The sequence below is a fragment of the Parus major genome, chromosome 3, assembly GCF_001522545.3.
Source record: "Parus major isolate Abel chromosome 3, Parus_major1.1, whole genome shotgun sequence".
NCBI classification, from domain to species: domain Eukaryota; kingdom Metazoa; phylum Chordata; class Aves; order Passeriformes; family Paridae; genus Parus; species Parus major.
The window spans coordinates 46,095,816-46,122,213 of record NC_031770.1 but is presented as its reverse complement, the minus strand read 5'-3'; the positions used below and the strand labels follow the sequence as shown (position 1 = coordinate 46,122,213).

General features: G+C 38.8%; 1 protein-coding gene across 3 annotated transcripts in view; it reads left to right on the top strand.

Moving 5' to 3' along the window:
- The window catches only part of GREM2 (gremlin 2, DAN family BMP antagonist), a 47,695-nt gene that overhangs the window by 2,832 nt on the left and 18,465 nt on the right, over window positions 1–26,398 (top strand). The window contains exon 1 of one of the 3 annotated variants that reach the window (XM_015622037.2): window positions 17,424–17,522. The exons of the other annotated variants lie outside the window; for them this stretch is intronic. The gene's annotated coding sequence lies outside the window, so the exon portion shown is untranslated. Of the gene's footprint in view, window positions 1–17,423; window positions 17,523–26,398 lie in introns of those variants that run through there. 3 annotated transcript variants of the gene reach the window in all.

The following is a 26,398-nucleotide window of genomic DNA, read 5'->3' as shown; positions in this document are numbered from 1 at the left end:
CTGGAGTAAAACCCTATGAAATACATACAGTGTCTTTCTGTGCCTAAATGTTTTGCTGTGCCTGCCAGTTCCTGTTGGGCTGTGCTAGCTGCTGCAGTAGACCTGGTGCATTTGCAGCGTGCTGTTACTGAGGTACTATGCAGTCTGAAGCCCATACTTGCCATACTTTCCCAGGGGCATGGGCTAGTCCCTGCTTTTTGCACCACTGCTCACCTGTCTGTTACCAAAAAACTCCTGGTTCATCTGGAGAGCACAGCACTGCAACCAACCAGGGCTGTCCTGCTGAGATCTCTTCAGTTCAAAATGAAGATGGTGAATTTTTATTTTTTTTTCTCTAGTCTGGCATGTGATAGCAGGCTAGTTTTTTGAGTGGGAGCTTTGGATAGTGTAGCCTTGTGCCTTTCTGCTGGGTGTGGACGTAGCAGTTGCATTTAGGAAAGGACAGCTGGTGCTTCTTCATGTTAGTTTGCCTGTCACTGGCTATAGCCCTTCTGCCTATAAAGTCCATAAGGCTGTTTATATTCCTCATTGTGTTTGGGAGTGGTGAGAAATTTTGGCTTGAAACTTCAAAACTGTCATTTGGAAGTTCTTCACTCTGTTCCCTTGGTGCAGCATTGTGGCTGACTGCATCTCCCGCAGGGCACCAGAAGTATTGCCTGGGAGAAGATCCCACCTGTGGATCCTGTGTTCAAGGACATGATGAGAATCATGCTCTGATCATGGAGTCTAGTTGCCTCAGGCAGGGGAGAATGTTTAAGGGGAGATGTTTAGAAACATTCACTTAAAACTTCAAGCTTGATTAAAACATGTTAAACTTTTTTTTTCTGCAGTTTTCACTGTAAAGGGAAAAAATTCCATTCCGTTTTTTGGTGATTTGCCTGGCTTCTTACAGTTTAATGTTTTTCTTTAGTTTGTTTCTTTGGGTAAAATGATTTTAAATTGAAAAATGATTCTGTTAATTATAAACAGTTATCTCTTTTATGAAAGCATTTCTTACTTAAAAATATATTATTGGAGCAATTAGGGATCAGATCCGTCTTTCATGTAGAAAAGAAGGCAGTTGTCATTGCTGCAAAAAGTGGATTTCTTACCAAGTCTTCAGTTTTACATTTCCATTGGATCATGGTGGAAATGGCAGAATTGCATGCTTGGTACAAATACTCTTCTTGTCCTGGATCACTGTGACTGCTCCAAGACTGCGTTTAGATTGCAGAAAATGTTGTGCTATGTGGAACAATAGGAAGTGAAAAACAAGAAAGCGTTTCCTTCTCAGATGACTGTATTTCTGTTGCTAGAAGCTGTCTACTCCAAGTCTTATTTTAATGCATAGCTGCTCGGTGGGATGCTGTATAGATCTTAACACGAGTTGTGTAGATGATGATATGTCACTTGAAACCATGGTATTTCTTGTTCTCAATGCATTAAGCCTTTTATTATCAATTTTAAGAAGATTTTTGAAGCCTGTTTCAGAAAGGGAAGCAGACCATAAAAATCTGTCTCGCTCCAGGACGTTAAAACAGAGGGCAATCCATCTTTCAATATCTGGTGTGATATAATCATGGGAATTTCAGTTGTAACCTGTCTTTCTTAAAAAGTCATCTCACAGCACCTACTTTTAACATTTTTTTTTTTCTTCTGTGTTTAACCATACTTGTCTATGACATTCTGAATATTTTGTTCTTTGTTGCTGTCCAGATAATATCTCTAAGAGTTATAATGGTGTATTTTAGATTAGTCATAAAAGTTAGGGGGATTTACTAAGGTCGGTTTTTCATATAGACCCTGCTGCCATATAGAATTGGTCATGTTGTAAACATGAGTTGTATATAGAAAAATCCATGCTACTGTCTTGAATTAAAGACATTCAGAGGATGAAAAAGGGTAAATATATCTCCCATTCCTGACAGTTTTAAAGTCATTGTTGCTTGGGAAGTGAGTATTTTAAGAAACCATAATTTGCAATGAAACCTGAGGAAATTAAAACTGTGATCTATTCAAGTAGACAAAAACTCATAAATATTTTGTTTCTGTCTATTTTGTGTTAAGGAAGTGGGAGAAGTAGAGTACACTGTGAAAGGAAAATATATTATTTACCCTCCAAATTTCATTTTGGAACCACTTTTTATTGAGTGTGATGGGCAGTGCACAAATACAACATCAGACTGTGGATTTAACGCAATAAATCTTGAAAATTTCCTGAATTTTTAACATCTCTTAAAACTTGGAAACAACACTTGTACAGCTCATGCAGAACGCCTTCTTGACCTTGTGTTGTACAAACACTTTCTGGGGTTGGAAAACTGTGTTGAGCTGGTCTAGATGTGAATTAGTTGCCCATCTCCATTTACAAGCAGTTTTGTTGTGGATTCCAACCATGTCTCATCTATCCTATTACCCTACTTAAGTGCTGTTATGATAATGCTCAAATAGACTGATATTATACAGTAGTGCTAACAAAAAAACAAACAGCACTGTAAAAATTCTCCATGACCATTTCTGGCATGGGACGGCAGGTTTTTTCCCTGGTGCAAATCTCAGACCTAATCTCATTTCCAGTGAGGCCAAAACACTAGCTTGGCTTGCAGTTAAGCGAGATCCTGCCCATAAATCTGGCCAGTCTCCATTGAGATAACATCTGGAAAGCTGTCATTTAAAAATATGTGGGAGAGCTTGGGATAGGGGTGTAAATAGTGGGTCAGAGCTTCTATCCAAAAAGAAAACATCCAAAAGGAAGCTCTCAGATATCAGGCATCCTTGCTCTAGGCATGTTCTTTGTTATGATCCATCTATCGTTTGTCTGTTCCTGTTCTGTCAACATCATTTGGAGCCCAGTGTCCTTTGTGAGGAACAAGAGGAGGCTGACAGGCAAAGAAGATGGGAATAAGTGAATGTGTTGCATGACTTAATGGATGCGTCCAGTAAAGTCTGCTAATAGATGGCTATCGCTTGTATTTTGATTTAAATTGTTCTCTGGCTGACACCTTTCAGATTTCTACACACAATGGATTTACACTAAGCATGTTTGTTGACTTTGGTCTATATTCTTCATTAATTCAGTGTCCGTTGAAACTGTGTCTGATTCTCCAGTGAGAGCAGGTTTTGCCGAGATAGTCTGAAGAGTGACTACCTACAAACTGGAACAAATTCTAAGCATCTTGGATTCCATGCAGGCAGGGGAAGATTGTTCATCTGGCTCTTTAATACTTGCATTCCTTACTGAGGCTGAGCCTTTGGTACAGTCATAGCTCAGAACGTATGGCTTCTTAACGGTAGCTGAAGCTGAAGATTAAAATGTCACAGAAACTTATTATTAGTTTTGTTCAAAAATCACAGACTTTACGTGAAAATAGCACCACTGTGTTCCATTTTTTATATATGTAATGACCATTTTTCTTTAGAAACCCTGAAGCGAACAAGAAAAATGGAACACTCAACTGGAAATTGAGCTAGTATACGTCACCTGAAACTGTCTTGTTTTCCGGTTCCCAAAGTCCCTTCAGTCGCTTACATAAAGTTATTCAACAACTCAGCTTAGATTTTTGGGGTTTTTTTTAACTGTAAGACAAATCCCCTGTCTACCGTACATTCCTCTCAAATGAAAAGAGGCTTTAAATACAGACTGTACCATAATAGATCCCATTTTGTTTTCCTTATCTAGGTTTTTTTTTTTAAAGTTGTCTGCACTTGATATTCTTTCTTCTTGAAAGAGCGTTGCAAAAGCTCCTTCACAAAGTAAATTCTCCTATTTTCTGAATTCTAAATTCAAAATTCCAGTTGTTTTTTTCCTTCAGGTAGCCTGCTTCCAACTAGAAAAATATTTTTCTGTTGGTGTTTCAATAGCTGACTTTATGATACATGCAAACACTATTTTGAGTACCTATCAGAATTTGCCAGTCTTCTCTTTACAAAAATAGACACTTTTTCTCAGTCCAAAAATATAATATTTTGTGAAACTTGTTTCTTTGGAAACAAGTTTATTGTGTTATTCCAAGTTGAGCCTAATTATTTTCTGGACATCTCTAAGGTTTCTTTAAAAGAAGCATATGATATTACAGGAAGAATGTTCCTCTTGTGTGCCAGAGAGCTGTACTATGTTTACTATAATAAGATTAAAGGAAATTTGAAAGTCAACGCTAGCTCAGTGGGAAACTGATAAACACACGTTGTACTTTGCAGGAACACTCTGCCCAGTAGTATTAGGAAATTTATCACTATTTATTTAGCAGCTCAGACTCTCTCCGACAAACAGATTTGGTGTCCATTTAAAAGTACACCAGACGCTACAAAAACTTAACAATATGGATGTGATTTGTGGAATCTGAGCTGTTATCCTGGCATAGCCATCTCGTGTGGCTTAGGATTGGGAATCTCATAGCACAGTCTCTCAAAATAAGGAGTCTCTATCTTATGGATCCTGTTGCTTTCCAAAGACTGTGGTTTGATTCCTGGCACTTCTGGTTAGGTCAGCTATTACAGCCACAGTCATAAACAGCAATTTTCAGAATTTGAGCAAGCTAGACAAGGGTGTAGCTCCTTGGAAAAGTTATTCTGGAAGAGGTAAAACCAGCAATATCTCTGGATCCATATCTGGCATTGGCAGACTTTACTCTGGAGAAGCAATGGCTGTCCAGTCTCATCTTTACTAACGTTTGTTTATTTGAGCCTTGGCCAGTGTTTCAACTAGAGGGTGATTTCTGGAGAAAGAAAAGGCCACAGGGATGACTTTTCATTCCTAAGTTTGAGTTAAGAGGTCATTTTTACATGGTCACAAATCAGTAAAATAGAATGAAGTAATTTCTTCTATGAAATGCATGCAGGGAATCTTCTTTGGAAATACTAGGAGTAGAGGGAGATGTATAATCACACAGTGATACATAAACTACTGTTGTAAATGTCTTCATCACCCCCAAAATGGCACATCTCTTGCTAAAGTGGGCAGATGCTCACTGTGTGCTTCTGAGCTCAAAAGGCCCACCATGTGGTGGTATTATTCCCACCATGTGGTGGTAATTAGTAGGAGCTGCAGGATGGAGTCACTATTGGTTAGAGAAGCTACTATGGTTAGCTGTTCATGCTGTGTATGGTAATACATTTATTTGATAAATAGATGATTAGGGAAATTCATTAATTTCCACATTCCTCTCAACTATGAAATTTCTTAGAAACAAGCCTTAAAAGCAAGGATCACTCTTTGTGTGAAATTTATGGATTTGTATGTGACCCATGAAATCATCCCAAAATATTAATTCCTTTTCCTGGTGATGTAAGATGTGAATGTGAGCTCCTAACCTGCTTCAGATATTAAAGTCTGACGTAATTTGTTCAAACTGTGAAGGAATAATGTCTCCTGTGTTCCTCTCTGTCCCTCACCCCTCTCCCATTGGTCTTTAAAGGTCTCTGGAATCAGTGGAGATGACCTTTCCATGCCAGCTGAGTTATCATTTCATTATGGGCCATACCTTCCCATTTATAACCATGGCTGTAGTACAGTCCAGCGTATTGTGGAGTCTTTGAGACTTCCAGGAACCATGGGAATTTCTGTTCTGGTTTTAGGTGATCTGTTCAGCCAGTAGAGCTGCAAATGCATGGTTATGAAGCCCATACCAAGGGTTCTCTGTCTCAAGGGAGACTGCTGTGTATGTAACTCTGCTGGCTCCTCCAGGGCTTCAGGCCACAGCTGGGGTGAGTTCTTCTGCAGGTCTGTCCATGGCAAGTTCACCTGCACATTGAAAGAATCTCTCTCACTAGGTGAACCAGAATATTTCCTGTTTGGGCTCTTCTGCTTAGCTTTATCCACACAGATAGACAGACTGCAGTCAAGTGTGCTCCATTATACACAAATTGTTACTCAAGGCCCTACGGCAAGCTGCCAGTTCATCTCCCCACTCGGACGCCAGCTTCGTTTGCTCCTATAAATAGCTGGACAGCAGTCAGACATGATTGACTTAAGCTGTTACTTTATCTAAACGAGAGTTTGAGATGCTAATGCCGTGCTTGTTGTTTGGGTTTTCTTCTTCCAGGCTGAAATTTAGATGCGTTTTTTAAGAACTTTGAAACTTACTGGTCATTATACTTATCACGGGTTTAGATTTATTTTCACTATTTATAAACCCCAAATTAATTGTTTTCATTGTTAAATTAGAATTTGCATGGTAACGTTTGTATTCATTAAAGGGAGGCTTATTTTCTAATATAAAAGTGAACTGCAGTTTAAGATTTTTTTGGTTATGAAGGGCTCCAAATTACATTTTTTCACCACCATATTTATTTTTACTTTAAAAATATTTGAATGCTGGCTTACTTTCTTGTGATTAAGGCTGATGCCTTAATTTGAACTAAAGATACACTTTGAACTTCTAGGTGTACGATAACATATATAGCATTTAGTCACACAGTAGTGCTGATAGAATTTTTTGGATGCGAGTCATGCTTCAGTGTGTTTTTTAAGTCCTGTCTTCATGCTTTCCCTAAAGCTTCTGTGATGTGGCCTTTCGACTTCAGTTCATGACCAGTGCTTTTTAGGTGACAGAATCTAATAATCTGAAATCTGTGTCATGGTTTAGCCTTGTTCAAGGCTACTAAGCCCCACTCAACCACTCATGCACTCCCCTGCCTGGTGGGATTGGGAGAAAGAATTGAAAGAGTGAAAGCAAGAAAACCTGTGGGTTGAGATAAAGATGGTTTAATAGGGAAAGCTAAAGCTGACCATGCAAACGAAGAAAAACAGGGAATTTGTTCACTCCTTCCCATGGGCAGGCAGGTGTTCAGCCATCCCCAGGAAAGCAGGGCTTTCCCGTGTGCAGTGGTGACTTGGCAAGACAAATGCCAAGACTGCAAACAGTTCTACCATGTCAGCACATGGTCTTGAATATCCCATGTGTGAGGTGGGGTCAGCTGCCATGATTGTGTCCCCCCCACTTCTTGTTCATCCCCAGCCTTCTTTCTAGTGGGGTCAGATCAGAAGCAGAAAAGGCCTTGATGCCACAAAAGTGCTCCTCAGCAATAGCTAAAACTTCTCTGTGTTATCAACACTGTCATATCCAAAACAGCTGTATACCAGCTACTGTCAGGAAAATTAACTCTATTAGCTCCCCCTGCCAAAAGCATCACAAAGTATTAATGGTCCAGAGAGTCTATGCATTTTGTCCTTCTGCCTACAGCTTTGCCCATGTGACATCACTTTACCTAGGCGTAGGTCTAAACTTATGAACTAAAAGGATCATCCTGCCTTTGGCTCTGCTTCTGGCCATTAGGCTGTGTCTTAATTCTGTTCCAGCCATTCTTTGTGCCCTCTGGCATGTCTGAAATGGTATACAATCAATACATATGGGAAAGTCACTCAGAAACTGTGCCATAAATGTTGACACAAGTGTTCAAAACACTGTGTATCCTCTAACTGACGAGGCTGGTAGGTGCAGACTCCTTGCATGATGTCTTGAAAACCCTCTTAGTACTGACTTGCCTTAGTGGTCTAGATAGAAAGGCTTAGTTGCTAAGTGTGGAAAATCTTTAGATAAGATTGTTATTTAAGAGACAGCCTGGAGACCAGAATTCCCAAATCTTCTGAAATGATGTGGGCCAATGGGAGTGGTGAGACCCAGGAACAGCTTGCTCAGAGGAGCTGTGTATGTCCTATCACTGGCAATGTTCAAGGCCAGGTTGGAATCTGGTCCAGTGGAATATGCCATTGCACGTGGCAGGGGGATTGGACTAGCAGGTCTTTAAATTCCCCTTTTAACCCAAACCATTCTGTGACTGTGTAACGCTGTCGTTGTTTGAACAGAACCTTAATGGTTCACTTTATGAGCTGTAAAAACTCTTACTGTAAGTCATTGAGCACTTTCAAAAAATTACAAATGTTTCTCTTATTAACTGCTTATTGCAGTGTGATACATGTGCATGCAAGCAAATATGAATAGTATCTAAAAGAGGTAGCTATGACCTTATGTGTAGATGCAAAAAAAAAAAAAAAAAAAAGTTTTGTTTTTCTGCAAAGTCCATAAGGATGTGAATTCTAATGTAGATTTGTACATACTTGATTAAATTCCTTGCACAGAAAAGAACAATGTATTACTTCAAGACAATGCAAATATACTTTATGCTTAAAAAACCTAACACTTTTAACCATGCTTTCTATACAGTGAGAATTTGACCCCAGTGTGTAATACTATGCTACCTTCACTACTTAATGTTTCTAACCTGGGACACCCAAAGTTTTTATCTATGGTTTGCACAAGGCTATCCATACCTGTAAAAAAATTTTATTATAGTAAAATAAAGCCAACAATTGCTAATTGCCCTTGCACTTTTCTCTTTTGAAGCAGCATATCTAAACCCAAGTTTAGATATAAATTAGGGAAGAGAGAATTTGCTTCTGATGAGTTGAATTATTCCATACGTAGATTGGTTTTGGACATTTCAGTTATACCTTTTACTCTGTGATTTTCATGGTAGTTGTGAGTCAACATAATATTTAAATGGAAACTTTCAAAACAGCTTTTTACCTACTTATGTTTTATGATGAAACTTGTATAATTTAATTCTGAAGTTATTCAATTATCTTTTTCTGACTTGCATATATTGTAAAGGTCAGAGTTGATTTCAAATTTGAGTTAAACTAGCTTAGGTGCTTTGAGACATTGAGTTAACCTATCAAAGATATGTCCACTAAAGGGTTGACATTAACACTTCTGAACTTCATTCTTTAAGAGTCACCTTATTTATAGCAAGATAAATGCACTTTCAGCTCTACTTGCAGAGTGGCAAAAGCATTCTTTGGGTAGCCTAAGTAATCTAAAATATATCTTATCTGGGAAACCTCAAAGGATCTATTTACTCAAGAAGTTAGGAAAATTTAAGGGATGTATACTTACAGCCTGGATTTCAGAATATACAACTGCTGCTTGCACATTTTAAGAGGACTGTTAATTTCATTTAATTAAATAGAATGTTTTAAACATCATAAGCTATGTTTTCGCAGAGTTTATAGGAAAGATATCAGGCTGTACTAGAAATTTATGTAAGAACTTGAAAAGTACATTCAAGAAGAAAATCCAAACAGATTAATACTTTTATGTAACTGAAAAAAAAAAGGCAAATAGTGACAGAAATGAAAAGTGAGTTGAACTTTTCAGTGGTCTGAAGTTAAATTCCAGACTTTATGGCTTCACAGTGTGTGGGTGTTCAACAAGTGTTTTGGGCTTTTTAAAGCAGCTTTAGGATTTATTTTTTTATATTCATTGCAAACTATTCTGCTCACACATTCACTGTTTTTTAAAGTATTTTTACATGGCCATTTAACATGATTCCTAAGACATACTTACAAGAGGCATCTTTAAGAAAGATATCTGTCTGTAAACTAACTATCTCTTTGGGTATAATCTTTTTCTAGGAGTGTATATATACAGCTTACTGTTTTTAAGGCTTTTCATGAGAATTCAAGTGGGATTTATTCCTTCATAGACTTCCTTGGTTAGCATATGTGACGGAACTCATGTCTAACCACTGGTAGATTTTATGTTGGGTAACCTTTGCAGCATTGCATGTTAACTCTTGACAGATAAAATTATTTATTCACTATTGACTTATCTTTGAAGGATGATTTACTTTGTCACTATTGAGTCATCTCCATGCTATGTTGAGACAGCAGTCTCTCTCCGGATCATCTTGTGGCATGCAACTATTGCCCTGACGCAGAGTTGCAGAGATCTGCAGGAGGAATGTGCAGGAGAAAAGGGACAAAGACAAATGCTGGCTGAATCTGTTCTGAGGATGGCAATCACTGGTGTCTGCAAGAAGGGTTTCACGTTTGTAGATCTTGCTGCTCCTGTTCACAGGACAGCTCTGCAGGGCATAGTAGGGCTCTGGGGAGATGAGGGCTAAGTATTTAGCCATTTATTCTTTCTCTCTTTCTGCTCATAGGATTGTGTTATTTCGCTACACTAAAAAAGCAAGAATACAGAATTGCTGTGACATTGCTCCTCTGTCTCGGTCACCTTCTCATATCAGCTTACTCTTTACTTAAAATATACCTGCTAGCCCAACCTTGTATATGTGTATGACTTACAATAATACCTTGATTCATGCATAAGCTAATGAAAAGAGCATTTTGCTTTTGTTCTGGAAATTTCTGCATAACCTCTGAGTAGTTTAAGAAGAAGCTAAGAAGAATCTAAATGTATCTGGCCCCTGTGGCACTGCTTAGTTAGGTGTCAGGTAAAAGTAGCCTTTGCCTTCTTTCCTCCCACCTATTTTCACTGTGCAGAAGATTGGTCTGTTAGGAAGGTCAAAGGAATTCTGCAAATAACTTATACTTAGAGTGCTAGTTTTGAACATGAAGCCCCAAACTTTTTGTTGGGTAACTTGCCTTAAACGTTTTTCTTAACAGTGCTTAAGTTTTCCTCTGCCTAAAATTACAAAGGCTAAGAATTTGTGGAGCTCTGAAGATAGATTAGCCTGGCAGTCTGAATTTAATAAATCTTGCAGAGAAGCAGGAGACTAATAGCTAAGGTAAACTGCTTTGTGGTAACCTGCCTAGGTGGCTTCCAAGCGAAATGAAGTGAGCTGTAGACTGAACTGCACAGTATTATGGAAGTGCAAGTCATGGTTTTCCAAAGCCCCTGTTTTTCAGTGTGAAACTGAGCAACCAAAATAATTCAGTAGAGGCATCACTCTCAGCACTCCTAAGGAATATTGAAGAACACAAAAATTAGATGTCCAGTATCAGGAATTCCAGAGATAGGGAAGACACCTGCGCTCTTTGTGCTGCCAATAGGGAGCTTGGGGGATTAGCCTTAAGGTGTACCTAAGTCAGTGTCCCAAAGTGAGAAATTATTAAACTTCAGATCATGCTGAAGAAATGAGTGTCTACAGAGACCTACATCTCATAAGTGGAGGCTTCTGCAGAAGTGTTCAGAAAAAAAAGAATATTAAGAAATGCTGCAAGATGCTGCTTAATGCTCCTGTTTATGGATGTATCTGCTGAGATTTTCCATCTGCATGGAAGAAGGTGCAACTCTAGGCTGGGGAGGATCGAGGGTATGAGGGTTGAATGCATAGAGTAAATTATACTCTAGAGCTAAAGGTGATAAGATCCTTGGAGCTATAAGAAGATGTAATTAGATCCACAGTACAGCTAAACACATTTTACCCCCTCCCCTCTACTGTCGAGCCCTCACATAAGGAATGACCCCTGGTGCCAGTAGCCAGAATGTCACAGTTCATAGATGGTGAGACTTTCAGGGGCTGTGGGGTTTCCCAGATGCTTTTAAGGATCACTGAACATGACTTTACTTCAAGATGAGGAAGTCCTATATAACAACCAATTTTACAAGTCCAAAGTTCAGTTGGGAGCTGTGCACACAAAGGAATACAGATACTGAATTCTTCACTGATACTGTATTAGCCTTGCATGAGAAGAGATTAGGATCAGGCTTTCTTTGCTGAAATGATTTGCCTGGTACCGCCAACTGGCAGTAACTAGGTCCTTCCAGCCAGGAAACTACCAAACAAGACATTTGTGTTACGAAGCCAACAAGTAATGCAAACATTGTGGGAAAATTACCATTAGCTTCAGAAAAGCAGTTATGTGTCACCATTGCTGAAACTGAACCTCATGACTTCAGATGATCTGATATCTCCGGTTTCTTCAGCTGGTCTGGTATCTCTGAAGTGAACCTTAACTAAGCTTTAATTTGGTTCAAACCAGGAATGTAAATCAATGGAGTATGGGGTGATTCCTATTATATTTATATATTTATTATTTTAGAATTCCACAAAATACTCCTTATTTCTTTACATTTTCTGGAAAATTTGTATTACAGCCCTTTCTCCTTTTTCACTTAATTCAATATTTTACTCTTAGTGGTCTTCCAATAAATTCTTACTAGATCTCTATAGCTAAGGTCATGGATAGAGAGATGTTAGTAGATAATTATCTGTGGTGTGTTGATAATAAATTATTGTGGGCTCAGACTTCTTGGAAAGGCATTTAATGGGAGACTGAACCATTCTCACATGTCCTAAGTGAGCCTGCCAGGCGGCTTCACTAACTTGCATAAGCAAGAAAAATAAGAAAGCAGAAAAGTTTGGGTTACCTCTGGCTTGCAGGATTTCATTAAACTGGATGCCTTCAAAAAGAGGGAACTTGTCCAGGCACTTCTGGGGGCTACTTTTTTTAGCCATGTTTTATGGAACCTCTTGAAATACTGGTGGTCCTGTAAAGCCAAGGGCTTCTCTAACCTGGATTAGGATTTACTAGACTAGATTTATTTGCTGTTTCACACAGCAAAAACATTAATCAAGGCAGAAAACATTAATATTTAGAGTTTGGCCTTGTCCATTTTTTTCCTCTTTATAGCTAGATGAAAAATAATTAATTAAAATTATAATAATATTTTAAATATAAAAAAACACTGAAGAAGCAGCATGGTATTAAGTGCAAATGAAAAATAATTTGTACTGGAATTGTAAGATATTCTAAGAATGCAAATGTTTTTAATCTGTTTTTTAAAATTACTTCCTGGTAAACATTTTTTTTTGGTCTCATTTTTATTTTTTTTTTCTCTCTGTCAGCTGTCAAAATAACTTATCTGTAAGCATTTGCTGGCTACTTCAACCTGATCAAGTATTTTTTATGGCAGTACATTTTTGCGCTGCCTGAAATGTGTCAAATATCAGCAAGTCTACCTGGAGACAGATCATTGCCTGATCTAAATGGCTATATGTTTTAAACCTCAATGATTTTGTACTGGTATTTCTACAGAGTAAAATTATTGTCTGTATTGAACTAAAATAATTTTTCCCATTCACTTCAATTAAGTCAGTATTTGTCAGATAAAGCCTCTTGAAATATTTTTAAATACATATTTGCAGAGAATTCACCCATCTGCCATGTTTTCTTTGCCTGAGCTTACTGAACACAGTGGGCAGGTGTGAAACTTTTTGTTGGCAGAAAGCATTGCAGTATTGCCTAGTGCATGAAGCCTTGCAGGATGTTCTCATCCCCTGGTGCACTGATCTGTTAAAGGATTCTGTCTTGTATTAAATGTCCCTTTTGTTTCAATCCTGCAGTAATTCCTTGGCAATGAGTGATGGATTTTCTTTTTTATAGACGGTGAACACATGTATATCCACTTGATCGTAGCTTTGCATTGGGATACAAGTGAGTATAGATGTAACATTGGTTTAAAAAGTGCACCACAACAACTGGCATCTCTCTGAAACAGCAGTATATTGTTATTAAATGACTGCATAATAAGAATGAATAGTAAAGAAATAACTAATATGGGGTGTAGGGTACTCTTAGGGGGATGGCTCTTAGCTTTTAGGAAACCACACACTGCGGTGTCACCTCACCTGTTTATAGTAATCAGAAATATTAGACTATATCTAGGTAAGGAAGCAGTTCCTCATAGAGAAAATGTCAAGGAGATGCCTTTACTCTATATATTAATTTTAGGGAACTAGCAACAGTAAATAAATAAAATTTCAAAACTTAACTCGGTTTTGGAAGGATAAAGAAGGCAGATGGGAAACTTGAATTCTCTTCCAGTGTGTGTTCAGTTTCTGTTTGAGGGCAATTTCATTATCTCATTTGTCGTGCTCTGTGGGAAAGGGAGTGTTGGGCAGTGGGTACAGCTTCACAGAGCACTGCTGTGCTTGTAGGACAAATGCCATAGCTTTATGATAACAGCTGTTGACAAACTATTCCACACCTGTTAATTACAGGTATTACAAACAGAGAGGAATTTGGGTGTTTGCTGTCATGAGGACATTACAGATGTTTTCTTCTGTGCAAACCTCTGCAGTTGGCCTCAGATCTTTGAGGATGTGGTTGTTTGTCAGCCTGTTCTGTCATCCTGAGACCTCTGGGTAAGAAGCCACTCAGCTGTCCCATTCAGTTTTTGGTTGTGGAATTTGGCAGCTCCATCAGCTGGTGTCACAGCAGCAGTGCCATTGCCGGCATTCTAGTTCAATGCATCTGGCACTGACTCTGAAGGGACCATGGGGAAAAAGTGTGCATGGCACAATATTTCCATCTGCTCATCTGACCACACTGGCTAATTAAGTAGTTTTGAATCCCCTGTCCTGAAATTTGTCTTCAAAGCTTTGTGCCCAGATTAGCCTTATGTAGAAAATGGTGTCTGTGTGTTTTATGCATATTTAAATATGTTTTAGGAAACCTGGCTTATTTTCTAATGATTTATAACTTATATTCATCTTCTTCAAAAAAGAAATAAGGCAATATTTCCTCAAAATATCAGAGGAAATAATAATATTTCCTCTGATATTTTGGAAAAGCCAAGACATTCTTCAAAATCTCGAATCTTGACCTCCTTTGCCAGCAGAGGAGCATTGCACAAAAGTTACACATTCTGCCTGTAGCAAAAATGCAGTCTTTAATTTTGAAACCATCTGATAGCATCTGCATTATAAACCTGGTAGGTTCACATGTAACACATTTCAGTGTGTTCAACATCAAGCTGGCTTTAAGTAGTGGTTTGGTGACCCCATAGCAAAATGACAATTTATTTCTGTGACACTTAACACAAAACCTAAAAGCCTAGGAAACTGAGAAGAGAGATGACAAAACTAGGCAAAAAAACTCCAGAACCTATTAAAAAGATGAAAAAGATGAATCTTTGGTGGATAATGATTGTTCTATGCTATGTGTGTATATATATATATGTGTGTGTGTCTATTTACTTAGAAGGGAATTAAAGGAACTTTGAGACGTCATCTGGCTCTTCTCCTGCTTGTTAGTATCCATTTCATCTAACATAATCCATTGCAGATGTGATTTTCTTTTTTCCTTTTGCATCACGTTTTCCTTAATAATTCTGATGATGAATCTACAATCTGAGACAACTCAATTCCAGTGCCTCACTATCTGCATCATGGTGCTTGCTAATAGGAATATTGTCTGAAATATTATTTGCTAACATTACTACATTTGAATCTCTGAGGATTGAAAACATCATTTTGCTCTTTGCTGTTGCCTTTTATGCATTTAAAAGCTGTTAAAATCAGTCCTCTGGACTTTGTTTCTTTGTACTAAAGATCACTGATTCCTGCAATTTTGCCACATCAGGCTGGTTTCTGTGTACATAAATTCTCCCGTCTTTCTTCCTTGCCTCCCCTTGGGGGAGACTGCATTGCTTTCCTGAAGCATGGTGCCCAGAACTAGTTCATAATCTGCTGTTTTCCATTCTGTATTTGTGAACCCGTGTCTTCAGGGCCAAAAAGAGACTCCTGATTTGTCCTTAAGATCCTCAGTGTACCATCAGTGAAGGGTGGTGGTCATAGATCTGAGTTCAGCATATAGATTGGATTAACTTCTGCTTTTGGATTTTTGTTTTAATTTCCAGGTGCAGAGGAGTTTCTGGTCTATTGTGGAATGTATTTGGACTGATGCATTACTCTGATGAACATTGTGAGAGACATCAATGCACAGTGAAACAACAGAAAACTGGGGGAGTGTATGGAAGCCGATTTAACAGAAAGCTGTCAGTGCCTTTAACAAAAATAAATATTACTTTGCAATTGATTAAAAATAAGAGCTGTATATTTAAGATGGCAGGCATCTTTCCCTGTTTAAATGCTAACTAATCCAAACTTCAAACTTAATTCAACTGCTGTACAGTTTCCATCTCTTTCTTCTAATTACAAATGGGAAGAGGGTGTGTTCCCTGGTGCTTCTGACTTGTGTGCAGGGTAGGTTATCACACTTATTCTAAGGTCTGGTAACTTTTCAAGCTTTTAGGCCTGAATGCAGGAAGCCAATTAAGTGTTTGCTTAACTTCTACAGTGTTAGTTTAAAGCTGCCCTGTCTTAATCAGAGTCCTAATTACTAAAATGCTCCCATACCTGCATGAGAGCTTAGTCCTATCTGTTGACTGTTAATTATATTACATTTATTCTTGCATAAAAGCAGCTGTAGTTAAATGGAAAGCCTTAGCTCACGTGGTTCTCAGAATCACCCAGGCTTTTGGAGGATGAAGGTGCCTTTGTAGAGTAACAAGGGAGAAGCTTAATGAACAGGTTCTGTGCACAAGGCATGTTCCCTTTGACTGGCTGGTCATTGTGGTGTCTGTACGGTGGCAGATGCACCAGCTGGTGCTCTTTGCCATTGAAGCCATCTCCTGAGAAACAGAACGGGGCCAAATGTACAAACTGCTTCAGCCTTCTGCTGAATGAATGCTCCTGAATGTTTGCCTTGTGTTTTTCTTACTCAGTTATTAGCAGCATCACTCCATCTCTTACCATGTCACGTGAGTGCACAACTTACGCTTTTGCTTGAGGAGGGCAAAAATCCATATGAATTCAAGAGCAGAACAAGTGACCAACTCTTTTTACAGCTCTAGTGCTCTGTTCTGAAAGGGAGGTTGGACAAATATGTGCATTCAAAATATATTATAATTCTGACAGATTTTAATTTTTTTTCCAAGCTATAAACCGGGAGTTTGGTTCTATCTCATGAGTATATGGCAAATCTGTTACCTGGAAAGAGGATGGAAAAGTGTTTCCTCCAACTTTTTTTTTGCCAAACCACTCTACTTGTTTGTTTGTCCTTAATTCAGTTTAGTTTAATTTTGTATTGCAGTAATTGCATGGGCACATAGTATCTTCACACAAAGAGAGAGCCACCTTGCCATCGTCTTCCAGCTTAGATTCTGGATCGGGTATGGAGAATCCGGCAAGGGTAAATGTTAAGACAGGTAGGATGATAAGGGAGAAAGTGTGAGGGAGAAGGCATCAGTGTTTCATATATCATATAGATAATTTTTTTGCTGTGTAACCAGTGGTTGTGTTTAATCACTTAAAACCCTGATGTTTTGGCAGTTGAAACCTTTGCACTTAAAAGGCAAGACACTCCAAAGTCAGACAGTAGGATGGAGAAGTTAGAGTACATTTTCATGCTTCTTTTTCTATGTTTAATATTTAGTTTTGCACTACAGTTGCAGAGCACATTTTCAAGATAAGATAAAAGATCCTCTTTTTAAGTACCCCATATCTATTGAGGACTTGAGATAAACTGCGCATACCACTTTTGGAAATCTAGTCTTAAGTCAGAGCTGTAGTGTTTAAAACACTTGCCATAATCGAGTTTTTGTGTCTTTATAGCAGAATGAGGTTTTGATGGAGAGCTGGCTGTCCTAGAACATGTGCCTGTTCAAATATGCCACATCTCTCACCTGGCTTCCAGTGGCCACAGTGGAGGAGTGTGCATCTCTCACAGGGTCTGTCTCTGATGTGTCAGCCTAAACAAACATCTTTGTGATGCTCTCGGGCATCTGACATGGTACTACTCATCACATTCTATTCTCTTCTATTATTATTATTGTTATTATTATCAATCCTTCTCACTGCAGTGGTACAGACTGTACTACTAACATCAGGCCATTTAGATATAAGGACCATGCATCTCTTACAGGAAGCCAAAGCATGCAGGATCATCTGTCAACGCCGCCTTTATCAGCCACACCCTCCCAGTTACATTAGCCTCCTCCACCCTGAAACAGGTAAGTTGGGTGACAGCGTTCCCAGGCCCCAGTCTGGAAGGAGTATCAGGGTGTGGTGTGGCCACTGGTTGGAGGCAGCGTGCTTGTAGGCTGGGACTGGGAGGGCAGAGCAGCCCAGCACCGGTGCAGGAGCCCAGCAGCACCACTGATCCTGCAGGCAAAACAGAAAAAGCCAAACCTTTTTGGCTGAATCAGCACACTTGTCTTGCTGACTGTGTGGCTGCACACAGGCCTGTGTCCTGGGTGGGGGGAACGTGAGATCAGGAGCAGAGTGACAGTGGCTCACAGTCCAGAGGACTTAAACTGCATCCTGGACTGGGTGACAGCGTAAGATGATTTAAGCTTTATCTCACAGGGGCATGGTTTGCAATCAGAAATATATCCAGCTGACATTAATTGCTGTTTTGGTTATTTCCCAAGGTCAGGTACTGGGTTTTCTATGTGCCATTGCTCTTCCTGAAAGGGGAGTTGTGCTATTCCAAAATGGCTATATGTAGAGGGAATATATAATTGAACCGATATGCTGCAGTATTCTAATCGGAATGTAAAACTGAGGAAAAAAGGCATAGGTTTTAATTGTTTTGGTCTGTGATTAGTTTCATTTGGACTCAAAATCTAGAACAATTCACCTTCTTAATCTGTCAGGGAGGATGATATAATTCAGGGATCTTAAATCAAGACCTCACCCTCCATACCTCAAAGCCTAATGACATTACAACAGTGTGGAATATGTACTGTAATCCCCTTCAGGTCCAGGCATTTTGTGTTTATTGCCTACCTCATAATCTGGCTTTAATTGTAAAATATGGTAAATGCCTATTTGTGCTTTCCATTTTCTCACTAACCTTTTCTGCAATTTTTAGAGGTGGTTTTTTTTCTGTTTTGTTTTTTTTTTTTGTTTTTACAATGGGAGTGTAATACAGGTCAGATTATCTCTGGTTCATGTGTGTACTGAAACCATGAGCTTAAATTCAAAAACAGGGATGATGTTGTTGAAAGGCTTGTTAAAAGAAAGATAAGTAGCGTCCCCCACTGGCTACATTTTTGGATGACTGGAAGCAAGCAGATCATGTAGTTCACCTTGCACTCAGTGGTGGGTGTATGTGAAACACACATGACAAAGCAGGGCTGTTAGGGAGCTGCTGAGAGACTCCCAAACTTCATCTATCTTCTGTGTGAATGGCAGAAGACAGCATCACCACCTACCCAGCCATACATGTGGGCATCCTACAGAAACACTACCATGTGGACACATAAGCAATGTCACAGTCCAGAATGAAACTGGAGGCTTTGTAGGTGTGGGAACAGGTGTTTTCTGGATTGCTCACATTGATTCAAGTGATATGTATGTCCCTGTCACCTATTCCTAATGTGCCTCTAAACCTCTTGTTTCTCTTAGATGCTTTTCCATGGATTTGGCAAGCAGCTTTAAACAAATAATAGGTTTGTTTTTATGGGGGGGGTGGAGACTAGAGCAGACTTTGTTAAAACTGTAGTATTGGGAGGAGCTCCTTATGTCTTCTGTACAGTTATGCTGTAAATCCACTAGTAGCTTGCTATCTAAAGTCTGTTTCTATTATTTCAAAATCACCTGTCTTGCATTCTTCTCTGTTTCAAGTCTGCAGTGCCAGTGCACATTCTGCTTAAACCATACAGTTTAATGATTTAATTCTCACTCCTTTTTTTTTTTTTTTTAATTTTCTTAGATAAGCTTAAGAGTCCTCCCCTTCAAGTTTATAACAAAAATGCAGATACAGAAGTGTGCACTTGCTTTGATGTTTTTTGTGTCATTCATGTTGTAAAACAAAGTGTTTGATTTTGAGGGTGGGAAACAAGGGGGAAAAACACCACAAATAATGTCTCTGTGTTTTTAATAAGCAAAGTTTTGCCAAGTAGCAATTAGTACCCTTCGGTTTTTGTGCTAATTAGGAGCTTCTCAGGATCCTCTAAGAAGGGGTTTTGGCAAGTTAGCAGATTTTCAGGCAGGTGAGCTGCTTTTAGCTTTACCTTTGCTAGGAGCATTTTTTATAATGTTTCTCCTAATTCTATTCTGTTCTATTCTATTCAGCAACTATTCTGTTGCTCTGACATTCACCATGTTCTTATGCTGCCCAAATCACTGATATGATATGTATGAAGCTTCTGTATAATTCTGTGCTGGAGAAAAATTACAGAAGCTGAAATAATCACTCAAAGCAAAAGCTGTTGTTCTGAAACTAAGTAAGGGAAGAGAGGAAGCATAGTCTTGTTTTCCTAAGCCAAATTCTTTACTGAGCCTCCTTTCAAAATACAAGCATAGAAGGTCCCATGAGGCTGTGGTTATCACTGACCCATTGAGGTCCATCATACTACAGGAATTGTGGTAAGTTCAGTTGAAACATTTTTTGTCTCTTCACACAGTGGGAATGAAAGTTTTCAGAAGTGTTGTTCAAAACTTTTTTTCAAAGATACTTTTTCAAAGGAAGAGATACAGACCTTTTTGGACTGAAAGCACCTGAAGGCCCCAGTTTGAATTGACATGCATTTTTAGGGCTTTCCCATTACTAAGACAAAAACGTGTTTCATGTTAACTCTGTGAAATGATTTCTTGGCCTTTGAGGATTTAGTAATTTTACACTGAAAGTATCTTAAGACACATTTTTGCTGACTTCACCTCCTTCTTGAAAAGAAAAATAAGGGACAATTCAGAATCTTATTATTTAGCTGATCTGAAGTGGAGACGTAGGCCAATGTTAATATTTGCTCCAATATCAAGATGAGGCTTTCAAGATGGCTAGTTCTCATAGTGTCAGAAAATATTTTCCCTCATTCCTTATGGTAGATTCCTGTCCTGTTAATCCCAAATTGCACATAACTTCTTTTAAAAGTCTACTGTTTAGCCAAGACATAGGAAAAACAATTAGAGAAGTCTATTTCATTGGTACATAATGATTTTTTGGTCCAAGTCACTCATGAATGAGTATGTGAGCTGTGTGTGTGATCACACATTAGGAACCAGAGTAAACCTATGGATCAGAGCATTTTCTTTGGAATTATCTTGGCTATAATCAGCTATGGTGATAGTTGGCTAGTGGCACAGATGGCGTCTGGTTCTGAGCCACTACACACACTTCCATCTGATCGAACAAAACCTTCATCTGATCAAATTCCCTTGCTGCTTCAGCAGTATGTGATTGCTTGAACCAGCACTAAGTGTCTAGGATTGGTAGAATGGTGTAACCTGTAATGCCTGTGTTCTCTGACTACTTTGTAATAAGAGAAAAGAAACCAAAGCAAACCCTGAATGGGAAACCTTCCTGATCACGCGTTCCCTCTCTATTCCCAGCCACTTTTGCATTTACTGGTCACATGTGGACCTGTTAGCTAGAATTTCACATTGTAGTCCTGTCAGAAAGGAAGCTCTTTGCCACTTCACTTGGACCATTCATTACTCTCAATCCAATTAAGCACTGATGTGCAATGGGGTCTTGGTATCTTTTTCCTTCTGTGTAGTAACATGAGGTCATCCAAGATTATCAGTGTTGTCTATCTCTTCTCTAGATTAAAGGAAGAGCTGCCTAAGACACATCTGGGGGAGAGTCCTTGTGTAGACCTGGAAGAGAAATGGAGCTTGTGATCTCTCACTTTATATATTTAAATATATATATAAATTATATAATATATCTAAAATACAATATTATATATATTATATAAATATATCTATAATATATATAAATTTATATAAATTTATAGCTAGATGTTTGCTAACTCTTTCAAAGATACTTTCCTGACTTTTCTGAGATTATCTTTCTGACAGAGCCAAAGAGAAGAATCTTTAGATTTCCTTTTTCTTACTGCCTATTTCTGCTGAGCTTGAAAGCGTCAATAATGGAAAAATACTCAAACCTTAACTGTGGTGACACAGTTTAAGTGGCTTGTGGCCAAACACTGTAAAAAACCCAAGGTCAGAATAAGTTAATAAAGAGCCTCCAGGTGCACTTTATCTTCTGCTTGTGTTTGAGTAAAGAAGGTGCCCAGTTACAATGAGCCAAAAAAATAACTCCTCAGCTAGTAAGTAATGAGGTTGGAATCCTTCCTCTCTGATGCTGCAAAATTACAAGTGCAACTGAGGTTACAGGGATACAAGTGGTCCTGAAACTGTCTACAGAAGGGGACCTCTGGGATTTTTCTGTGGATGTGTGAGCAGAAGGGGTTGGTGGTTGCCCTTGTCGGCTTTCTCCCTCCTTTTGTCATAGGGGAGGATCTTCCCTGCTGTTATTAAAAAGTGTTTGAACTCATTCCACTCCACAGGGTTCCTATATGATGTCTGATTTCTTGTCACTTTTCTTGCTGGGTTTAAAACTGGATCTACCCAGATGATTCAGATGGCTGAACTTTCAAATCCAGCTCTGATCATCTGTTTATCATGCATCACTCCATTTCCCAAGTTCTCTATGTGACTGGCAGCTCAGTTCTGAGACTTTGTCCAGCTCCTAAGTTTCAATCATTGTCAAAACTGGCAAATGTAGGTCTTGCCTTCCAAATAGTGAGGAAGTTACTTCTTTAACTCCATTACTAGCTTTGCCTCTGTTTTACTAGTCCAGTGGCATGCTACTGAATCTCCTTTTGTGCTGTGAGGAGAGTCTGAAGAAATCAGCTTGTGTGTGTTTTTAATTACATGTTTGTTCAGCCCTCCAAGGATGTCAGGAGCTGTGAACAGCAAATGCCAAGTGATTGCCAGGAAGAAAGCTGCTGACTGCAGTCCATCATAGACAGAACCCTTCTGTGTAGCTGCCACTGCCTTGCCATGCACATACCGACGATATCTGATTTTGATTATAGTCTCTCCTCTGATGATAGTGCTGTCTCGGGTTCTCCTGGAGACAAAGTCTTGGTCAAGTGAAAACATAAGCAATGGTGTAGTCAAGGACAAAGTCAATCAGTCTCCCCCAGATTCCAGTCTATTGACTCTTCTTTCTTCCTCATTTGGAGTGAACTGAAAGGCTAACGATCTCCCTTTAAATGAGCATAACTCGCTGTATTATGTTAGTCTAGACAAAGGAAATCAAATTAATTAGCAGAAAGACTGCAAATGTGCTGTGGAGGAGGGCCTGTCATTAGAGTACCTCATTCAGGCTCCTGTGGCTTGCTGTGTATTTAGAATGATAGCTCTGGTCTTTCTCTCCACAGAAGAGAAATAGAATAATACTAGGCTTCAATTAGAGACAGAACTGTAATTCTGGGCAAGGAGAGGGGGAGGTGAGTAGAAAGACGGCTGCTCTGCAAAGCCTAAGTCATAAAACATAAAATCCCAGTTTACACATGGCAGCAGATCCTTCTGTGATTGAATTACAGCCTTCATATTCAGTAGTGGGTCAGGTCTGTAAACCAGAATACAGACAGAGCAAATATTTACATTCTGTGTGTAATGACAGAGGGAGAATCACTGATGGGAGCATGAATCAAAGCCACAAGAACATAGATGTGGGACAGCCACGTGTTGCCAGCAGTGTGAAGTGGAAGGAATGGAGTAAATTTCCAATATTTGGATTTTAAATTTCTTACAAATCATCCTGCAGCATTTGACTTAAAATTTGTCTTGTATTTACTTTCAGTTGTGACACACACTGCCAATAACAGTGCATAAATAGCAGTTTTCCCATTCATTCTGTGTGCTATGTGTTTTCTAATATTTTTGGAAAGTTATTTTGAAGTGCATAGGTGTTTTACATTTTATGTTGATAGTGCATATATAATTAAAATTTTATTTGTATTCCTGACTTTATAGCATCTCAAAAGATTTTTTTTTTCTTTTGACAGCTGTTGAGATGCTTATTTTGGTCCATTTGACAGTCAAAAAGGTTACTGTCAGTTTGGAAATATCAATAGACATGTAGTGAAGTAAAATTCTTTTTGATATATTAGAAAACAACATAAAAACAAGGGTCAAAATATTTCAAAACTGAAGAACTTGCATCAAGGCATCAACTGGTGCATGAACTAGGGCAGCCAAGAAGCCATGTAACTCTAAAGGTTTTGACTTCCAAATGTCATGTTTGTTTATAGGCTTGCAAAAACACAGCAAAACAACCTGTCAGAGCATGTGGTTGCTGCACTTTTCAGCCCTTAGAGGTGTGAATTATATTTTATTTGCATACATCAAGTTTTTCTTGTAGACACCCTGAGTGAACAGGGCTCCTTTCAGAGCAAAGCCCACAGCTGCATTAAACACTTGAAACAAAACTAATTAAACAGGGATTGTGATGGACCATTGGTTAACCCACAAAAAGTAACTGCAAAAGTAAGCCAAGCAGAAGGCTAGTGCTCTTAGGGAAATAAGAAAACATTTGGTAATTCTGCAAGTAAGTTTGTGAACAAAAAGGGGTTACAAAATTCTACAGGATCAACCCAAGGATAATACCATGCCTGGTGTGTAGCAGTGACTTGTTCCTGCTTGGCTTCCACCGACACAGAGTGCAAACAAGCTTTATGCTGTTGGGCCAGCTTACATCCTGGGTGAGAGAATATATTAAAAACTTAGAGGTGACCCAAAGCTCTTTCAAGGTGTCTTGTGCTTTGTGTGAACATTAGAGCTCATGAACTCTGATTTTCTATGTGTGTGTTCAGTGTGCCAGTCCTCACAGTAGCCCTAAACTTCCCCTTTGCTACTCACACCTCCTATTCTAAATTGTGGTACCATTGACTTGTTCCCCCTGTCCCCTTCCCAGAAATACTTTTCATGCCTCCCTGGGTACCCTAGAAGAAAACACAGTGTAATGCAATAGAAGTTTCAATCCTGCCTTGCTGTCCAACCCATCTGAAATTTGGCAGAGGAAAATAAATTAATTGTGAGGAGGTGTCAGATGTGTTGCTTATAAGCTGGAGGAAAGGCAAAATAGGATGAAAGGATTCCCTAGATTTAGGCTTGCTGAGGAGAAAAAGTGCTTTTCTGTGAAACTAATAATTCTGGCTGGGCACTTAGTTACGTGTTTGCATGGCATGGACCTGGTTGGAGCTAGCAGGCTGCATGGGGTGAATATTTCTTTTATTTGCTCATTAGCCTAGATCTTTGGCACTCTGTCTCCAGAACTGCTCTAAGTTTTAGTCGGGAGGACTGATGCTTTGTCAGGCAAATTTAAGCAGAGATTAGTGTAAGTGAAAAAATGTTCCAAGCAATAAATCTATGCCATTTTTAAGACAACTGTATGAAAATAATAGCTGGAATGATTCTTACAAGTGGCATATTGGAAAGTAGTGGGATATATAGCTGAAATTTTGTTTGTATGGGAATTTGCATACTACCTAATAGAAAGATTAGTTTATGGGATACTGGGATAATAGCAATTCTTATTTGAACCATCTGTGTTTCAGCTCTATAAATAGGATACTGGCTTACAGAAACTCATAATATAAAAACTAGACCATCAATAATATTTTAGACTTTTCAAGCAGGAACATGACCAGAGTCATAATGTGGTAACTGAGGACAGCACCTTGACAGAGCCTAAAAGAAAAAAAACTATCTGAATCTACCAGAAAATCTGGAAAATTTAAATGTTAGTTCTCTGCTGATTATTCATGTTTCTTATATACAAGATTACATGCCACCTGTTGATTTTTAGAAGTACTTGCATTTTTCTGATCATTAAGAGAAGCAAGCACTTCTTCTGAGCACTTTCATGATGCTTTAGAGACCTCAGTTTTCTCCTAGAACAGAACTCATTCAAATGCCCTCTTTCTAGAATGGTGCAAGTACATAAGGAACATAAATTGAAGATTAATGGTGATCTCCCTTATTGAGGCTAGAAAATGAGCTGTGCATTCTAGAAGTAGTGTGTTGTTTGAAGCTACAAAGAAATGAAGCTCTTAACTCCATCCCTGTTCTATCAAGTCGGGGAAACTATATTGGAAAATCTCATACAAAACAATTTTCGTTTACAAGAGTATAATGTTTTTAAAGAAATGCTTGCCTAAGGGTAACAAATCTGTATTTCTTTGCAAAAGGACGAGTATTGGTGCCATGCGGTGCAATTGAAAGATGTTGGAAACAGTCCATTCTCAGTTAATTTCTAACCTCTAGTAACTCACTTCCCCTCTGAGCTCAGTTCTGGTCCCACCATATGTTGGTCACCAAGTCAGTCTACAAACATTTGAAGTCGTGTCGCTTAGTCAGGCATTGGTCTTGGATGAGATTTCTATGTTCTGTTGTAATGCAAACAACAAAAATATAATGGAGACTGTTCATTGCAAAATAGTCTTTTGTAGCATCGATTCTCCAGTGAGGAAGCAAGGAAATGAGCTATTGTATTTAAATGCTGAACTTTCCCCATTCTTGTGTTGACTGTCCTCTTTTCCAACAGGCAGAGGGATGGTCACAAATGAAGACATTTGCTCAAGTCACCGCTTCCTCTCAGATTTAGTTTTTAGTTTCCCAAGGGCAGAAGTCTGCTGTTTTCTCCTGAATGAAATGCTGCCAAATGGGAGTGTAACAGCTGCCTTCGATACAGAAGAATAAAGTTAAATGTAGGCTGTTTTTACTTGCTGGACAAAATGTTCATATGCAAACAGAACTGACTTGCCTCTTTAGGGCTCTTTATCTTGTGCTGAAAAGCTGAGAAACACTGAGAAAGAGACCAGGTATCTTTTCAACTTTGTTCATTCTTGCAGAGAGACATTTTTAGATTCATAGGAGAATTATCAGTCCTTTCCAAAAAAGCTCTTCTCCTTGTATCCATTCCTTCCACCCCCTGACTGTAGCATTCTTCAAAACCAGGTTGTGAGGAAGAGAATCAGCCTCATGGACAGCTAGCAGAAATCTGGTTTTATTTTGTGGGTTTTTCCCTCCTCCCACTCCCCCTTTTTTCCCAGTGTTGCATATGCTGCCAGTACTGATGACT